The sequence below is a fragment of the Rhopalosiphum maidis genome, chromosome 1 (assembly GCF_003676215.2).
Source record: "Rhopalosiphum maidis isolate BTI-1 chromosome 1, ASM367621v3, whole genome shotgun sequence".
Lineage (NCBI taxonomy): Eukaryota > Metazoa > Arthropoda > Insecta > Hemiptera > Aphididae > Rhopalosiphum > Rhopalosiphum maidis.
Window position 1 is genome coordinate 74,367,970 of NC_040877.1, and position 15,354 is coordinate 74,383,323.

At 29.9% G+C, this 15,354-nt stretch overlaps 1 protein-coding gene across 5 annotated transcripts in view; it reads left to right on the forward strand.

Moving 5' to 3' along the window:
• Positions 1-4,866: 4,866 nt before the first annotated feature.
• LOC113559730 (transcriptional enhancer factor TEF-1) overlaps positions 4,867-15,354 on the forward strand; it is a 76,127-nt gene continuing 65,639 nt past the window's right edge. For 2 of the 5 annotated variants that reach the window (XM_026965480.1, XM_026965485.1), the window contains exon 1: positions 5,612-5,954. The gene's annotated coding sequence lies outside the window, so the exon portion shown is untranslated. Of the gene's footprint in view, positions 5,179-5,611; positions 5,955-15,354 lie in introns of those variants that run through there. The other 3 variants (XM_026965491.1, XM_026965474.1, XM_026965500.1) reach the window with 3 other exon arrangements.

Consider the following 15,354-nt stretch of genomic DNA (forward strand, 5'->3'; position numbering starts at 1 on the left):
TAGATTTATCTTGAAATTAATGCGCCTGAAAAGTTTAAAAAAATCAGTAATATTATGTATAAGGAAAAATAACATAACATTTTTTTAACGACATTATTTTAAAGAAACTCCAAATATTATCCATACCCAGTATTTTAAATTACGTTGTTGGATTTAGATTTTTTTATCTGTGTGCTAAATTAAAAAAGCACAATTAAGAGATTGATGAACTATAATGCGAGAAATATAAGGTGTAACATTTTAATAAATAACTCATCGTTGAAATATTTACACATTATATATGTTTTAATAATTATTATCCTTATTTAAATAAGTTTTGAATCTAAAAAAATTTCCAAGTCTTTGATAAATTGACTGCCGTGTGATTTTTTTAAATCTCATCGGTCTCCCTCCTAACAGTTTTTTTTTAAACTTTCATAAAATAATATAGGGACGTTTTTTATTTTTGACTTAACTTAACACTTGCAATATTAGCACTTACGTGCGAATTTCTTATTAGTTTTTGGATTTTTAAAATGTGTTAGGTCCCATTTAGGGTTACATAGCACTGAAAATTAATTTTTCATCGTTATCAAAATAAATCTTAAAAAGAGATTCCATATGAAATTTCAAAAATATTCTTTATTTCAAATACTACTATTAATATATACATTAATACATTTATAAATTTAACATGATACTACCAGATTGATATAGTATATAATTTAAAAAAATTATTAAAAGTTTCAAAATGATTTTAATAAATTTTATGACTTGTATTATCAACATCGACGAGGTGTTTTATTATCAAAAATGTTCTCATAAATATTAAAACTTAAAAAAAAACAATTTTTATTGCTTATTAATAATATTAACTATATAATATTTGTATGGAAAAAGTTCACTTATTTAGAATATGCTATCGTGCCATGCACTATCAAAACAGACATATATAATAAACACACTGTATAATTGAATAATCATTAAAATCAAAATAAATAAGATTCTCAATGAAAACTCATTTAATAACAGATTTTGTATGGAAAAAACCTCGACAACTAAGTTGTTAATAATATTATTAACTTAAATTATTTAATGTTTAATAATTTAAAAGTAACGTGGTTTTTTTAAAGAGAATAAAATAATAGCATATTTGATATTTATCATATATACCATTGATAAATTTTATTTAAAATACCCTGTAATTATATCGCGTTATAACATTTGATATTTTTTTCATGTATTTAGTGTTGTCTTCAAGTAAATAAATAGTAGTCCAATATTCCAATAGCAAGGCACAGGAAACTGCGTATTATTATGGTTAAAATAAATAAAAAATAATATTATGCACATACTATAAATGCATTGTTGCTGCAATTAAATCCTTTTTTCCGTATATTATGTAATATTATTGTTTATATTGTTTGTCTATATACTCACGGTGGGTGAACACTTCATAACATGGCTCAGCTTGTAGTCGTCGCGTATGACAAAATACAAATAACCGTAATTTATCTGTACCTAATTTTTGATCAAAGGCCAACCCTAATTAGGGACGTTTTTGTGAGAAATAAAGAAATCGAAAAAAAAAAGAATACATAAAAATACACTTTCGACAGCAATATATATGTTATGTATTAATATTATAGTAGATGTCATCGTAGAGTAGGCTAATTATAATTTATATATATATATAAATGCGTATAAAGTAAGTAATACACGTTATTTTAGATATAGGCGTCGAGTTGGTGCAGGGTTGAAGTATACGATAAAGACTGTCCAGGAGGTGAAAAAAAAATATGATGATTATGATGTCGACTTTGGCCCTGAGCCATCGTCAACACGACCGAATCTCTCTGGCCGTGATACTGCAGGCATCAATCGATCGACTTCTACTTGTCATGGTAAAATTACAAATTCGATGAACCAAAAATATTGACATAAAAAAGTTATGCAAAAAATTGTGTTTTTGAGAACAGAAGCTTAAAAAACGTTTATACAGCTCATTACATTATTTTGTGGATTCCTTTGGAAATAAATTGGTAGACATTTCATACGGAATTAATTTTTTTTTAAAAATCCATGTAATCGGAGCTTGAAAAACATGACAAAAGTAATACAATTGTTTGCGCGTCTATCCCATCAATAGCAAGTCAAAGAAGATTTTTGAAGCAATTACTTAAATAATTGAAAATAGGTATATGAAACATGTTTGATAAATATTGAAAATTATTTATTACAAATTAAAATATATCAATGTTGGTTTTTGCTCTAAAAAAAAAAATGATGAACATGAAAATCTATATCTTGTAGTAGATGCTATAGGTCTTATAATATTTTGTTTTGTCCTAACTCTGAAGTTTAAAAATTTTTCAGACTGCTACTTTTTATACCAATGGGAATGTCATCCTCTCGCTTACCAAAATGTTATCGAATATTTAGAATGATGGTTATAGTCTTTTATAGATAACATTTTCATGTGATAATACACTAATAGGTACGCCTAAAGTCGATCGATACGTTACGCGTACCATATTACTGTGAGAATATTACCTATATTATACATTATAAAAATTCAGCCGTGTTTTTATCTTTTGAACCATTTATTTTACACGGATTTATACATACTATACGATTGTGGGGAGAGAGAACGACGTTTCCGCTAACCATGGCGAATTTCACGCGTTATTATTCGTACAAATATTTGTACGCCGCGACGAAACGCAATACACTCTGTTTATATATTTGTGTTTCGAGCTCGACAATAACGTTTGCGACAATCTTAAATATTTTACTGCATATTCCGTTCGGATTATGTATATCACGAAAATAACTGTCAAACACGAATTTATTATTCACTGTATATACCGTCACTGTTGCAGTTGCAGTCTTTTGTTATTATTTTAATATAATTGTATTATTTGTATTGAACATATTTTTACACCAATATGGCAATATGCCTATATTATTATGTTGTGCGAGGTGTGACGTACATCGTTCCCGGCACTGAACTCGTTGTTGAGGCAGTAGAGCTAAGGCCGTTAATTATTAGTTTTTTACCATTTAGTGCACGTAATTTGGATTAGGAAATTGTTTACGAAAATGCGCTTTGAGATATACAATTTGTATGGATGACTATTGTTCTCGGAATTCTAAATCCCGGACGCCACGACACGTTATATATATATATAGTAAATATATGCGTTTGCTCTAGACTGATGCAAGGTATTTAAAAATTAAATCGCAACGTAGATACCAGAAGAGCTGTTACAGCGATAAATGATGCAACAATAGCGTGTAACTGTTTTACAACAATATTGTGATATTATTATTTTAAAGAATTATATTATTAATTATTATACTTAATCATAGTGAAACTTTGTTTAACCTTTATAAGTACACAGGTATACATATTAAAATTAGTGGAAAGGTGGCAACTTTAAAAAAGTGGGCAAGTAGGCAACCGCAGTGCTATATATAGACATATAGTAATAAAGTAGGAGTCGTGTATACCTTGTCATTGATTGGTTAATGTAATTATTAACTCTAGGAAGATACTTCATTCTGTTAAGAAACACTGATGTAATAAATGTGTTAAAGTTTAAATTCAAGGATTCGCTTATCATTGTATACGAAAAACGATTTTCAGTATAGACTAATATCTCGTTTTTTTGGTACCTAACCATGATTAGGTTATATTATATTTCTTTTTGCATAACCCAATTATTTTAAAAAGTACTGAAAATGTCTTCTGACTCTTCTAAGTACAGTCTAGCTCCAAATTATTACCAGAAACCTCCTCTCTGAGTATTTTTTCTATTAGAAAAAGTACACATAATTGTAAGATCAATAAATTTATCGCGGTTAGGAAGACAAACAAAATTTAACTGTTGATAGTTACGATTCAAATACTTTACGTGATTTTTTAACAATGTGAAGTTTAAATAGTGTATTATTCGATTTATTTAATTAAATGCAGATAATGTTATGTACATTTGAAGTTAAATTTGTATTATTTTATCATTGCACATATTACATATACTTATTATGTACCTAATTGATGTACATAATTAAAATATAAACAGAATAATGTGATAATCATCTTGTACATTCGAATTGCGAACACAATTTTGTAGGGGCACAATCTATATTTTTGTAATTATTAAGATTTAAGACTAGTCTGTTCGTCCAGTTACAGCGTGTATACGAAATTGCCTAGACGTTTGCTCCTTGTAATTGTTTTACTGACGATTGTAATCCAATGAAGGGTATAACAAAAACAATTATTTATGTTAGTTATTTATTATTATTTTGTTTCCGAGTATTTTTTGGTGGATAAAAATAATTTGAACCCTCGAAGGTATAGAGCAAAATATGCTTCCGTGTTCTGTAAACGACGATTTGCCGTCACAAACCAACTATCATTAGATAGATGTTTACACAATATGAGTGAAAAACCTTCGTTGTAGAGATAACTAGGAAAAATTCGTGAAATTGCCGTCGTCTAGCAGACTGTTTGAAAATGTGCATTCGGTCGACGAGATGTGCACCAATAACATTACAGGTATTTTGGCGTTTCGCAGCAGAGTTTGCGGCTCCGCCGCGTTTGTGGCGGGATAAGAACGACGGCGGGAACGCCGCAGTGTTGCCAGTAGTTGGCCGCCAAAATACCGGCGGGCGGCCGTCCGCACTGGCCGATTCCAGGGGCAGGCACACAGTGTCGTCAGCGTGCGGTGGGGGTATATAACACTATAAGCTGCGGTGACCGTTGGACCCGCACTCCCACTGCTGCCACCCCCACCACGGGCTTGATGCGTCACGCGATGCGCGCGCCGCTCCGGTACGTTGTCCGGATTCTTTTCGCCATTCTTGGCATTCCACAAACAGAGCGCGGCTTCGTGTTTACTAGTTGAATACTGTGCGTAAAAATTGGACGTCCGCACACACCAGGTCGGGGCCAACGACACACGCACGCACGCACCAACTTACGCACGCACGCACGCCATACGATCACACTCACGTACGGTTTTTTTTTTTTTTTTTTTTTTGACGCGATTTAACGACGTATTTATTAATATTAATATTATTATAATCGTACAATAATTATTTATTTACAATTATAATATTATATTACAATTAAATACACGAGACGACAACCACCACGACTACTAGTACCATCACCACCATCACCGGTACGGGGTAAGTGTGTTGTTTTTTTATTTTAAATTAATTTTTTTTTTTTTTAAATTTGCCGCCTTTTGGGACTTGTAATGTTGTTTTTAATGAAACACAGCCCCGGGATCATGGCGCACAGCTATAACGGTGATTCGAGTGTAACCAGCCGTGGGTTTCACCCTGAACTAAAGCAGATAGGGATTGCGCTGAAACAGACCGACGACCGTGCCGGGAAATAATTGTTTCGATTGATTACTTATCTTTTAAACGATTAAAGAAGTGCGTGCGCTATTGGTCGGAGTCTCTCAATTTTCGTATTTTTCATAACGGTCGCTCGGAGGACGTGTGCTATATTACAGTATTCATCGCGGCGCGTGTCGTAATAACAATAATAATAATTCTGCCGCCGCCGCCGGCACCCGTCGCCGCCTCCGTAACCGCCACCGCCGCCGCCGTCTCGGGAACAGCCGCGCGGCAGTCTCCGTCCGTTCGCCACCGTCTTATCATCATCGCTGTGCCCGCCTTTTCCGTAGTCGCCGCCGCCGCCTCTTCCGTCTCGTCGACGACAAGTGTGTGTGTGTAGTACGCGTTTTTACGTTGATTGCCGTGTGCGATTTTTTTCGCCGTCTCGTCGTCCGTCCCGACAAACAATATTTTCGCTGTCCGTGTGTGATAAACCGTTGTCGAGGATATCCGTCTGTGGTGGCTTATCGGAAGAGTCGGAAAAAGAAGAAAGAATTCCAATTTTCCCGTGGCTAAGACTCACTTACCCGCAAAGGACACGCATTGCCGTCGTCCAGGTAAGAGCTGGAAAGCGCCCCGTGATTTCATAAAATAACGGTCATCGCGCGCCAAAACAACGCCGCTACCACCCACCCACCCATCCGTGCGCCGACCCTCTAATTTGGTGTCGTGTGTATTCGCGTCGTCGTCAACGGTTTATTATTAATATTATTTTTATTGCTGTTGCAAGTCATGTGATACGACATTTGTGTTTATTCGTTTTTCAAAGGTTTTTCGGAGGCCTTTGACGGGTCCGTCAATTGCCGACGAGTAGTTTTTTATACATTTTTTTTTTCGTAGGAAGAAATAGAGGAACGATAAGCGATTCGCTTTTATTATAACCGTCTCCTGTATGTTCGGTTATTGGACCGCGAGCGTTTACCAGGAAAAAGCATGATCCTTAGCGATAGTGTTTACGCGCCTGAAAAAAAATCTTATGGTTTTATACGTGTAAGACACGTCTCCTGCCTGTAGTATTTTGGTTGTGTAGTTGTGTTTATTCTGTTGTAGATATTCGTGAGGGATATTTCAGCGTAGCATCGCGACCCGTGTCGTTGAATTTTAATAATGTCCTTCCCATTGACTATACGTCAAACGCACAGTGATATTATGAATGTAAATATATTATATATATTATATTATGGCATGGTAATCGCGCGTTCAACAGTTCGATAAATGGTTTAAGTCGTCAGCAAATTTCATTGCGTTAGGAATTTATTTCAGTTTTTTATTCCTATTTTAAGTAGAAAAAAAAACTGCCTATCAATAATATTGGTCAACCATCGTCGAATACACTTTTTAATTTTTATACATCTCATAACTTAATCAAACAGAACATTTTATTTGCTTTTCCCTTTTAAATTTTCTGCATTTTACACTGTAGGATAGTAGGTTGCTGGTACTACCTATTGGAATTAAATTCACATGCTCCATAAAATATATATTATAATAATATAATAGCGAGGATAATATAGTAATTATTGTGCGTTGCGGCGTTGGTAGTAAGTTGCTGTTTGTCACGACAACCGTTCGCCGTTATATATTTTTTTTATTAATTTTTGACAAATTTTTTCTACAGCTGGATAACTTAAGTATCGATTTTATATCTACCTTATTATTATGTAATTCAATTATATACGATCCAGTACTTATATTTTTAATTGATACTATGACGTTTTTATATATAGAGCTAGTAAATGATTGATTATTATTTAAGTTTTAAATACATCGTTGTATAAGTTTGATCAATTTTATTCATTGTATCCATAATTTTTTAAGAATGACGTTTTAAATTTGGTGTTGAATTATCTACTGTTGAATAATGTATTGCCTTATTCTATTCACTTTTAATTATTGTTGTTGCTTGCTTTTCGTTGCAACGTTAATTTTCAAATGCTGTTAAATTAGGTATAAAATATTACTGCAAAACTATTTGATAATTTTACCATTTTAGTATAATATGTATGATATATTTATAATACCTTCAATTTATTATTATTATACAATGAATGTTTTAATTTTAATAAATGTCCATAACCTAAACCATGATATATTGACTTGGCAGTTATAACGCTAGTATCTTTATTTTTTTTATCATAAACTTACCAAAGACGGTTTTATACTTCTATTATACTATAATCTAAGGTTAGAAATTAATACTTTTGTAAAAAATAAGTAAACAACGATAATTATAATAATTGTTGATAGTTATCGAAAACGATTTGTGAATAGTAAATCAGAACTAAGTAGCAATCAATTGAACATTTTTTTTTTTTGGCTGATTAAATAATCTAAGCATTTTATTTTATTTGATAAATAATTTCTGTTTTTCGAATTATCTTGTAATTATTATTATTTTTTTAAATATACTTTCCATGATATGGCATTAGTATTCACTCTGAAGAAGTTTTATTGTGAACAGAAATTTAGTTAATGACTAATAAATTCAACTCTATACTAAACGACTGTTTTGACAGGCGTAGTCATTAGTTGTGTTTGCTACACGCGTGTAAAAAGATTAAATTAAATAAAGTTGATTAATTTCACTAGTTTGTTAATTTCGGATTTGTTGAAAAACATCTGACAGTCACACCGAGTATTGTGATGACTGACTACTAGTTAAGCAACTACAATCTATTTGTTCATTTATTTATATGTTTTAGCTATCCGACAAATTTAAACAAATTCAAAGTACGATATTTAATATTATTAATTTCGAAAAGATTAATTTCTTTACTTTTCATCGTCGAATCATCAGTATATCAAAGATAATATCAATATTCATTCGATTATTCTAATTCTAACTATTGGTTTTATGTTTTTGTTCTTATAACATATTATTATTCAGAGGTATGACTAAATAATTACCTCACTAATTACTACTGTGCACTATCAGGCATAATGAAGTTGACAATTTTCAAAATAAAGTTTATTAAGAAATAATTACTGCTGGTAGGTTGTCTTAAATATTTGACGATTTATCAAATGATTATTATTCAGTGATACGGTTTTAATTATGAAAATTTTAATATTGAACTTTCGTTGATAATTGAATTAATATTTTTAATTTGCTTACAGCCTTAAAATATGATGGATGAATAAAAAAAATGTTTACTCGATTGTTGGATTTATTTGTAATTGTTTTCTTCCAACTTTTCAAGATATTTTAAAATCTGTAGTTTTAGTTACAAAATAAACTTAAAATATCCATATTTTCTCCGGTTTTTAGGCTGACTAATAAATTAATTGTCTTCGAACGTATCTCTTTTAGATTTTAATCATATGATTATAATAAAGATACCATATTATTTTACTATAATTATATTATTAATTTTCTTTTTCCAATAATAAAAATTAAAAGTATATCGACACTTGTATAATAAACCTACAAATTCAATATAATATATCCTGTAAGAGATATTGTATAATGGGTTTAACAGGAAGCAACTTAAAGTATATTGTATTCATGCAATCTCGAGTTCTGGACGCGTATTTTATTTATCTTCACATGATTAATTGTCTTTTTTTTATGTGTTTCGACCAAACCTTACTTTCGCATGACTACCATACGTACTAGACTTTTAAGATGGTTTATTAAGGGTGTGTTTTTATTATCTTGACTATAACTCAGAAAACCTTGAATTAAGTTAACTTTGAATCAAATCGTTGTGGTTTAAAGTGAATTTTGTCATGATTTTTTATATTTAAAGAAATTATACAGGTTACTTACCGGTTTATATTTATCATAATGGTATAACAGTTAGATAAACACGTACCTATATTATAACATATATTTTCGACTGAATAATTATAAAATGTTGGGGGGTTTCAATTGCAAATTTTTTTGTTACTATTTCCATTATTATTCTTATTTTTATTATTTTTCTCGTGACGTATTGTTGTAATATTTTTTTAGATTGTGTATTTTATCGCCACCAACGCATTATGGTTTATGATTATAAAATTGCAAAAAAGCTTTGTACAAATTAATTACATAATAGTTAGTTGTTGTTACTTTGTAAAAGTATGTAGGAAATCAGTTTTTGACATTGATTTTTAATTAAATATTTATATTATATAGTAGGTAAATGTCAAAAATCAATACAATATACATTTTTATGTAGTGTTTAGGGATTTTAGGTTTAAGAAAGACAATATTCCTGTAACATTGTATTTGAAATTTTATACAATATAGTATATTTTAACTTAAGAGTTATAAACGTTTTGACCCAGGGTTTTTTTTGTCAAACAATAGACAATCAACGAATTTAAATATATATATTTTTTTTTGAAATTGTGGTAACTTTTGAGTTTATTTGACGAAAATTGTAGTCGATTTTCAAACTTAATCATTTAAGTTTTTTATTGTAGTGAACAATAATTGAAACATTTAAAAGGAAGATTCAATTTGAAGTTATATTATTATCTTATTTTATAAGTTTTTCGTTTTATCTTCAGTTTTTAACTCCCCCGTCGATTATACATTCTAAGTTTTTGACGAATCGTTTTACTGAGAATATATTTCATAACTTAAATCTGCCTACACACTAAAATCGCGAATCAATTATCACTCGTACCCTGTAGTCGCCGGTAACGTGTCGACCGAATCATGCGGTGTTCGACGACTGCTGGTTCTACTTTTAAAAAAAAAACTTTTTGTTAGGTTTATTATTTCATATTTTGTATAATATATTGTATGTATAACTGTAAGTACAAATAAAACAAAATTGCTTACTGGTAGTATATTATAACATTATTTATAATATTATGTGTATAAAATATATTCCGAACACACACTTAGTTGTAAATATAACATGGTTACGTCACAAAAATTTACGAAAATTCGTTTGTACTCTTATAATAATAATATTATATTTTATATTGTATAATAACGAAGCTAAAACCCTACAGTGTTCACACATGCGTATAGTTTTCGACCGTATATGTACGATGAGAACGCGTTTCGATGTGACGACTGACGAAGGTGCATGTCGGCGTCATCAGGTTTTTTTACTGTTATTATTATTATATTATTTTAATTAAAAACCCTATGGATATTTGTAAATGCGTCGAAATGTACGACAGTGGCATGCAATCTGGGTTATTGTCGCGTTCGTCCTCCGCAAACTTGAGAGTATTTTTCATATAGTTATTTTTTTAGTTAAGAAGATTTATTAACGTACGACATTGCAACTTTGATTTCTGCCGAATCTATTTTATGTTGTTAGTTTAAAAATTTACATATATTATCAGATTTAAAGGGAAGAATGCAATCTTAGTCATCATCTCGTAGAGTTTTATTGATATTATAATCTTAATGTGAGATGATAATTTTAAAGTTTTATTATTTTACTTATTCATAGCTTAAAAATAATAATATCAATAAAAGTCTATGAGATATCCTAGATCGTGTATTTTTATCTTTAAATTTGATAATCGGTTAGATAATAATTATCTTTTTAATATAAAAGTTATCTTAATGAAGCAAAATTGATATATTGTACATTTTTAATACAGATAACACATGTGAGTATAGCATCCTTATTCTGTTAAAAAAAACGAATCTTTATTTGTATCAAATATCTTTACAAGATACACAAATTGTACATTACGATGATACAGATTACAACGCGGCAATAAATGTATTAATAGATTCCTATATACGGATGTATATGGAGGTAGGTTAGGTAGTCTTGAAAATATTTGGGTAGTCGAGATAACACAGAAGTACCAAAAAAAATATCTAAGTACAATTAACGAATTTCAAAAGTTGCAAAATACAAATTACATATTATCTTAGATACAGTTCTTCTCTGTATGTACCTATATTGGCAGGCGTACAATATCCTTTTTTTGCTTTTTTACAGTTTTTTATGCGTGTGCCAAATCTCTCTCAAGTCCGCCTGTTTTTATTTTACATAACCTAATTTATTACTGACATACGGTCTAATTAACATAACACCTAGGACACCCAGTATGAAATTGGCACTCTATTGATATCTATTTAGTTAGTGTTTGGTAAACGTAGTTTTTATGATTTAGTGTTTCCAATTCAATTACTCGCATCGTAATTATCTATAACTATTGTATATAGTATTGTAATTAGATAACTATTATTATAAAGCGACGCCAAATTAATTTGGTAAAAAAATGTATCGATTATAATATTATAGTATTATTGGATATGACTAATAAGCAAACATAAAATTAAAACTCAATATCATGAATTTCTCAGAATACTATGTAAACACCAACCAAGTGTTCTAGACTAGTGTTTCCCAACTTCTTTTACTCGCGGAACCTTTGTAGAAGCTTGAACCTTTTGTGGAACCCCATATAATTTTTGGAGCTATTCTGTGTTAGAATTATAATTAAAATCGAAAATATTATTAATTAATTTAAATTTTTCCAAATTTCTCACGGAACCCTTGGCACCGGCTGACGGAATCCTTAGGTTCCGTGGAACACCAGTTGGGAAACACTGTTCTAGACTAACGATGCGTGTTGATAAAATTAGTTTTACAAAGTACGGTCAATATAATACTATGTAATACGATTGTACGTGTGGTGTGCAAAAATAGCTGTTATTATTGTTGTACATAGATACATACTACTTACCTCTATTCATCTATTATTTTCACCGCAATTTTATTCTTTTATATACTGCTAAGTTCAAGATTCCTAACTGTGGAACGTAATATATAATATGCATTATCAGCACAATATGCTCATATCCAAGATTTAGATAATAATAATTAAACGTGTTTATTCAATATGTGTTATTACTTAATCACAAATATTACGATATCGTTCAGTCGAAGCCTAATACATAGAATATATAGATAAACAGTCACAATTTGGTTATCGTGCTTAAAAAAAAGTTATTTTTCGATAACCACCTATTATTGGTTATTTTACCTTTTTATTAATCTAATTTAGGCATCATATCAACAATAATATTTAATATGTATATATTATCTGTATCTATTTGTAAAAAAAAATATTAATTTGATGATTTAATAAAACTTATCGACTAATCATGGATAACTAAATCATGAGTCATGACCATATTTTGCTATTTTTAAATATTTCATTATTGATTCATTAAATGTTTGTTGATTGTTTATTATTACCGTACATGTAATTTATTTTATTCAGTTCAAAAATGTGTATTCTTCAAGCTCACCTATTTAAATACGTAAATAAATACATAGGTTTATCGGTCGGTTTTTTCACTTGTACATAATTTGAATCGCGTCAATCGAAACATACTTATTATTATACATTTATACTATCCAGTGCGCATTTTTTAAGTTGAACTGTGGTTTATAGAATATATTATTTTGCGTAAAGTTCAGAGTGGAGAAAGAAAATATTTCCCTTTATACACGGAACCTGGATTGTTTTTTCTATTTATTTACATTATTTAATTTAAAAATCGTTTAAAAAAAAGCCAAAGAAAAGCCATTTGGTAGGTATTTTTAATGCAACAGTATGGGCGCCTGGCAGGAAGACGAGGATAAAACTCAAGTCTGTCGTTGTTAAAAGGTTACAAAATACTCGCCGATAAACTTCGAAAATGTGTATAATAATATTGTGTGAATTGTGTATCGGAGTGTGTGCGCACACACTATATATGGGTATACTATTCCCCTGATTTCAAATAACTTCCAATGACCCCGATAACCCAATTATTGCTCAATACGTAGTATTTTACTCGGATTCTACGTGCATTTGAATGTACCGAGTGGTGCTTCTAAACAGAACAATAAAACCTCGCCATTTTTCGTTCGATAGGCATTTTTTTTCGGATCAATTAATCCGTACTACTTAATCTGCTGGCTACGGATTTATATATTTTTTTTATTATAGGCACGTATTTTTTTTATGATATAAAGCCGCAAAATTTTTTGTACCGGAACACGATATCATTATTTTCGACAGCCGGATGTATGCACTTTAAAGCTGTTGCATATGCTTATTATTTATACGCGTTTTTATCTTTTAAATACCTTACTTACCTACTTGTTACTTGTATAATTGAATCGTTCTTATTGCACTCGTTTTATTGACAGAAAAAAAACAAAACTTCACAAACGGAAAACAATATTCAATAATTATATTATTTCATACGCTATTTACAGTGTTTATTATTTTTTTTATCTATACTCTGTCAAGCGCAGGATCTTGTGCATCCCCATGTTTCAACCCTGCCATCGTGATCAATTTTCCTTTATGGGAGGATGGATGCGCAAAAAACCATTTTTTGTCGATCATGATGTTTTCTTTTGCTGGACAAACTCAAAATTTAAGTTTATTAAATTTTAAATATTATTTTAACTATTCGTTTTTTTATAACTACGCTATGTATAAACGTAATATAATAATAGACTCAATATAATTTCAATGGACCCACAACTCACAAGTTGTTTTAAATTTCTCTTCTAGACCTGTTATTATTAATATATAAAAAAGTTTTTCGAATATGCTGAATTCTTAATTTGATCTTAATGTAACTAGGTTTCAGTTGTAATTTTTATATACTTAAACTTAATTATTTGTAACGATGTTTTCTTTTTATTTATATATTATATAGTTGTAATTTGAACCGTTATTAATTTAGATATTGGAAGCTAATAAAATAATAATAATAATAATAATAGACATTAAAAACGCTAACCACAGACGAATATTTTCTTTTTTTATATATTTTTATGTAATTTTACTCTTGAATACGATAGTTTAACCGAACGGTCAAAAATATATTATTTTAAAAATCATGTAAAATAAAATATATTTTATAATGCCAATATTTAAATATTATTCATTAATTGGTTTTTTATCTAAATATAACCAATGATTGTTTGTAACACAGTTGTGTGTACTGTGTTAAGATTTCAGTGTGTTGCAAAAGTAAGTCGATCGTCGTACTGTGGAAGTCGTACAAAGTATAGGTTTTTTTACTTATTACTGTCTATACTTTATAGCATAGATTAGGGGTTGTGTAATTTCGCTATTTAAGAATAACTGTTGTAGGCTTGTGCCAGACGTGGTATGTATCGTATCGATTACAATTAAGTATTAACTTCCTCATAAAAAAATTACATATTATGAACCTTGTACAATTAATATATTTTTTTATGTTTTTTTTTAAAAAAAATTATTCATAAATTATTGGCGCTTCGACTTTGAGCACTGCAGTATTTTAGAACAATAGAACAATGTTTTTATGTCGGGAAAAAAAACTACATGACATGTCTTCGTTTGTCGCAGATGACAAAACGCAAATATTCTTTTTATATTTTTATATATTATACAATACGCGAGTATATCGACGCGAATAATTTGTTCTCACACTAGTATCTTGGCTATGTTGGCAAAGTCTCACGGTGATGATAAAATAAAATGCACCGTGAGTTGTACACGTTGCATGCGTGGCGCATCGTCGTCGTGATCCATTGCGACGTCGGATTTAAAATTAACAACCTCTGCCGGGCGGTGATCATAATACAGTAGACGCCGCTTATAAGACTCACTTTGAGACCAGCACAAAGTAAGTCTTATAACCGAATGAATCTTATAGGCGAAGTGGAAAAAAAAAATTAATGCGTATTTATAAATTTTATTTTTCTACATATTTTGCTTTAATTTTAGTACTTTAACACATATTACATATTACATACTTATTATTGAATAAATTTAATAATCCTGATAAAAAAAAAAACTAAAATTATAATAGGTAAATATTACGTATAAAAATATTATAAAAATTATAAAGAATGTATGTATAATGTATTTATTTATTTTGAAAAATTATTTTTGAAAAAAATTCGTAATTTTAGTTTGTTTTTTATTTTGTTCTAATATTCCAAAAATATAATAACGATAATCGTTGCGATAAATGTGAACTTTTATCTG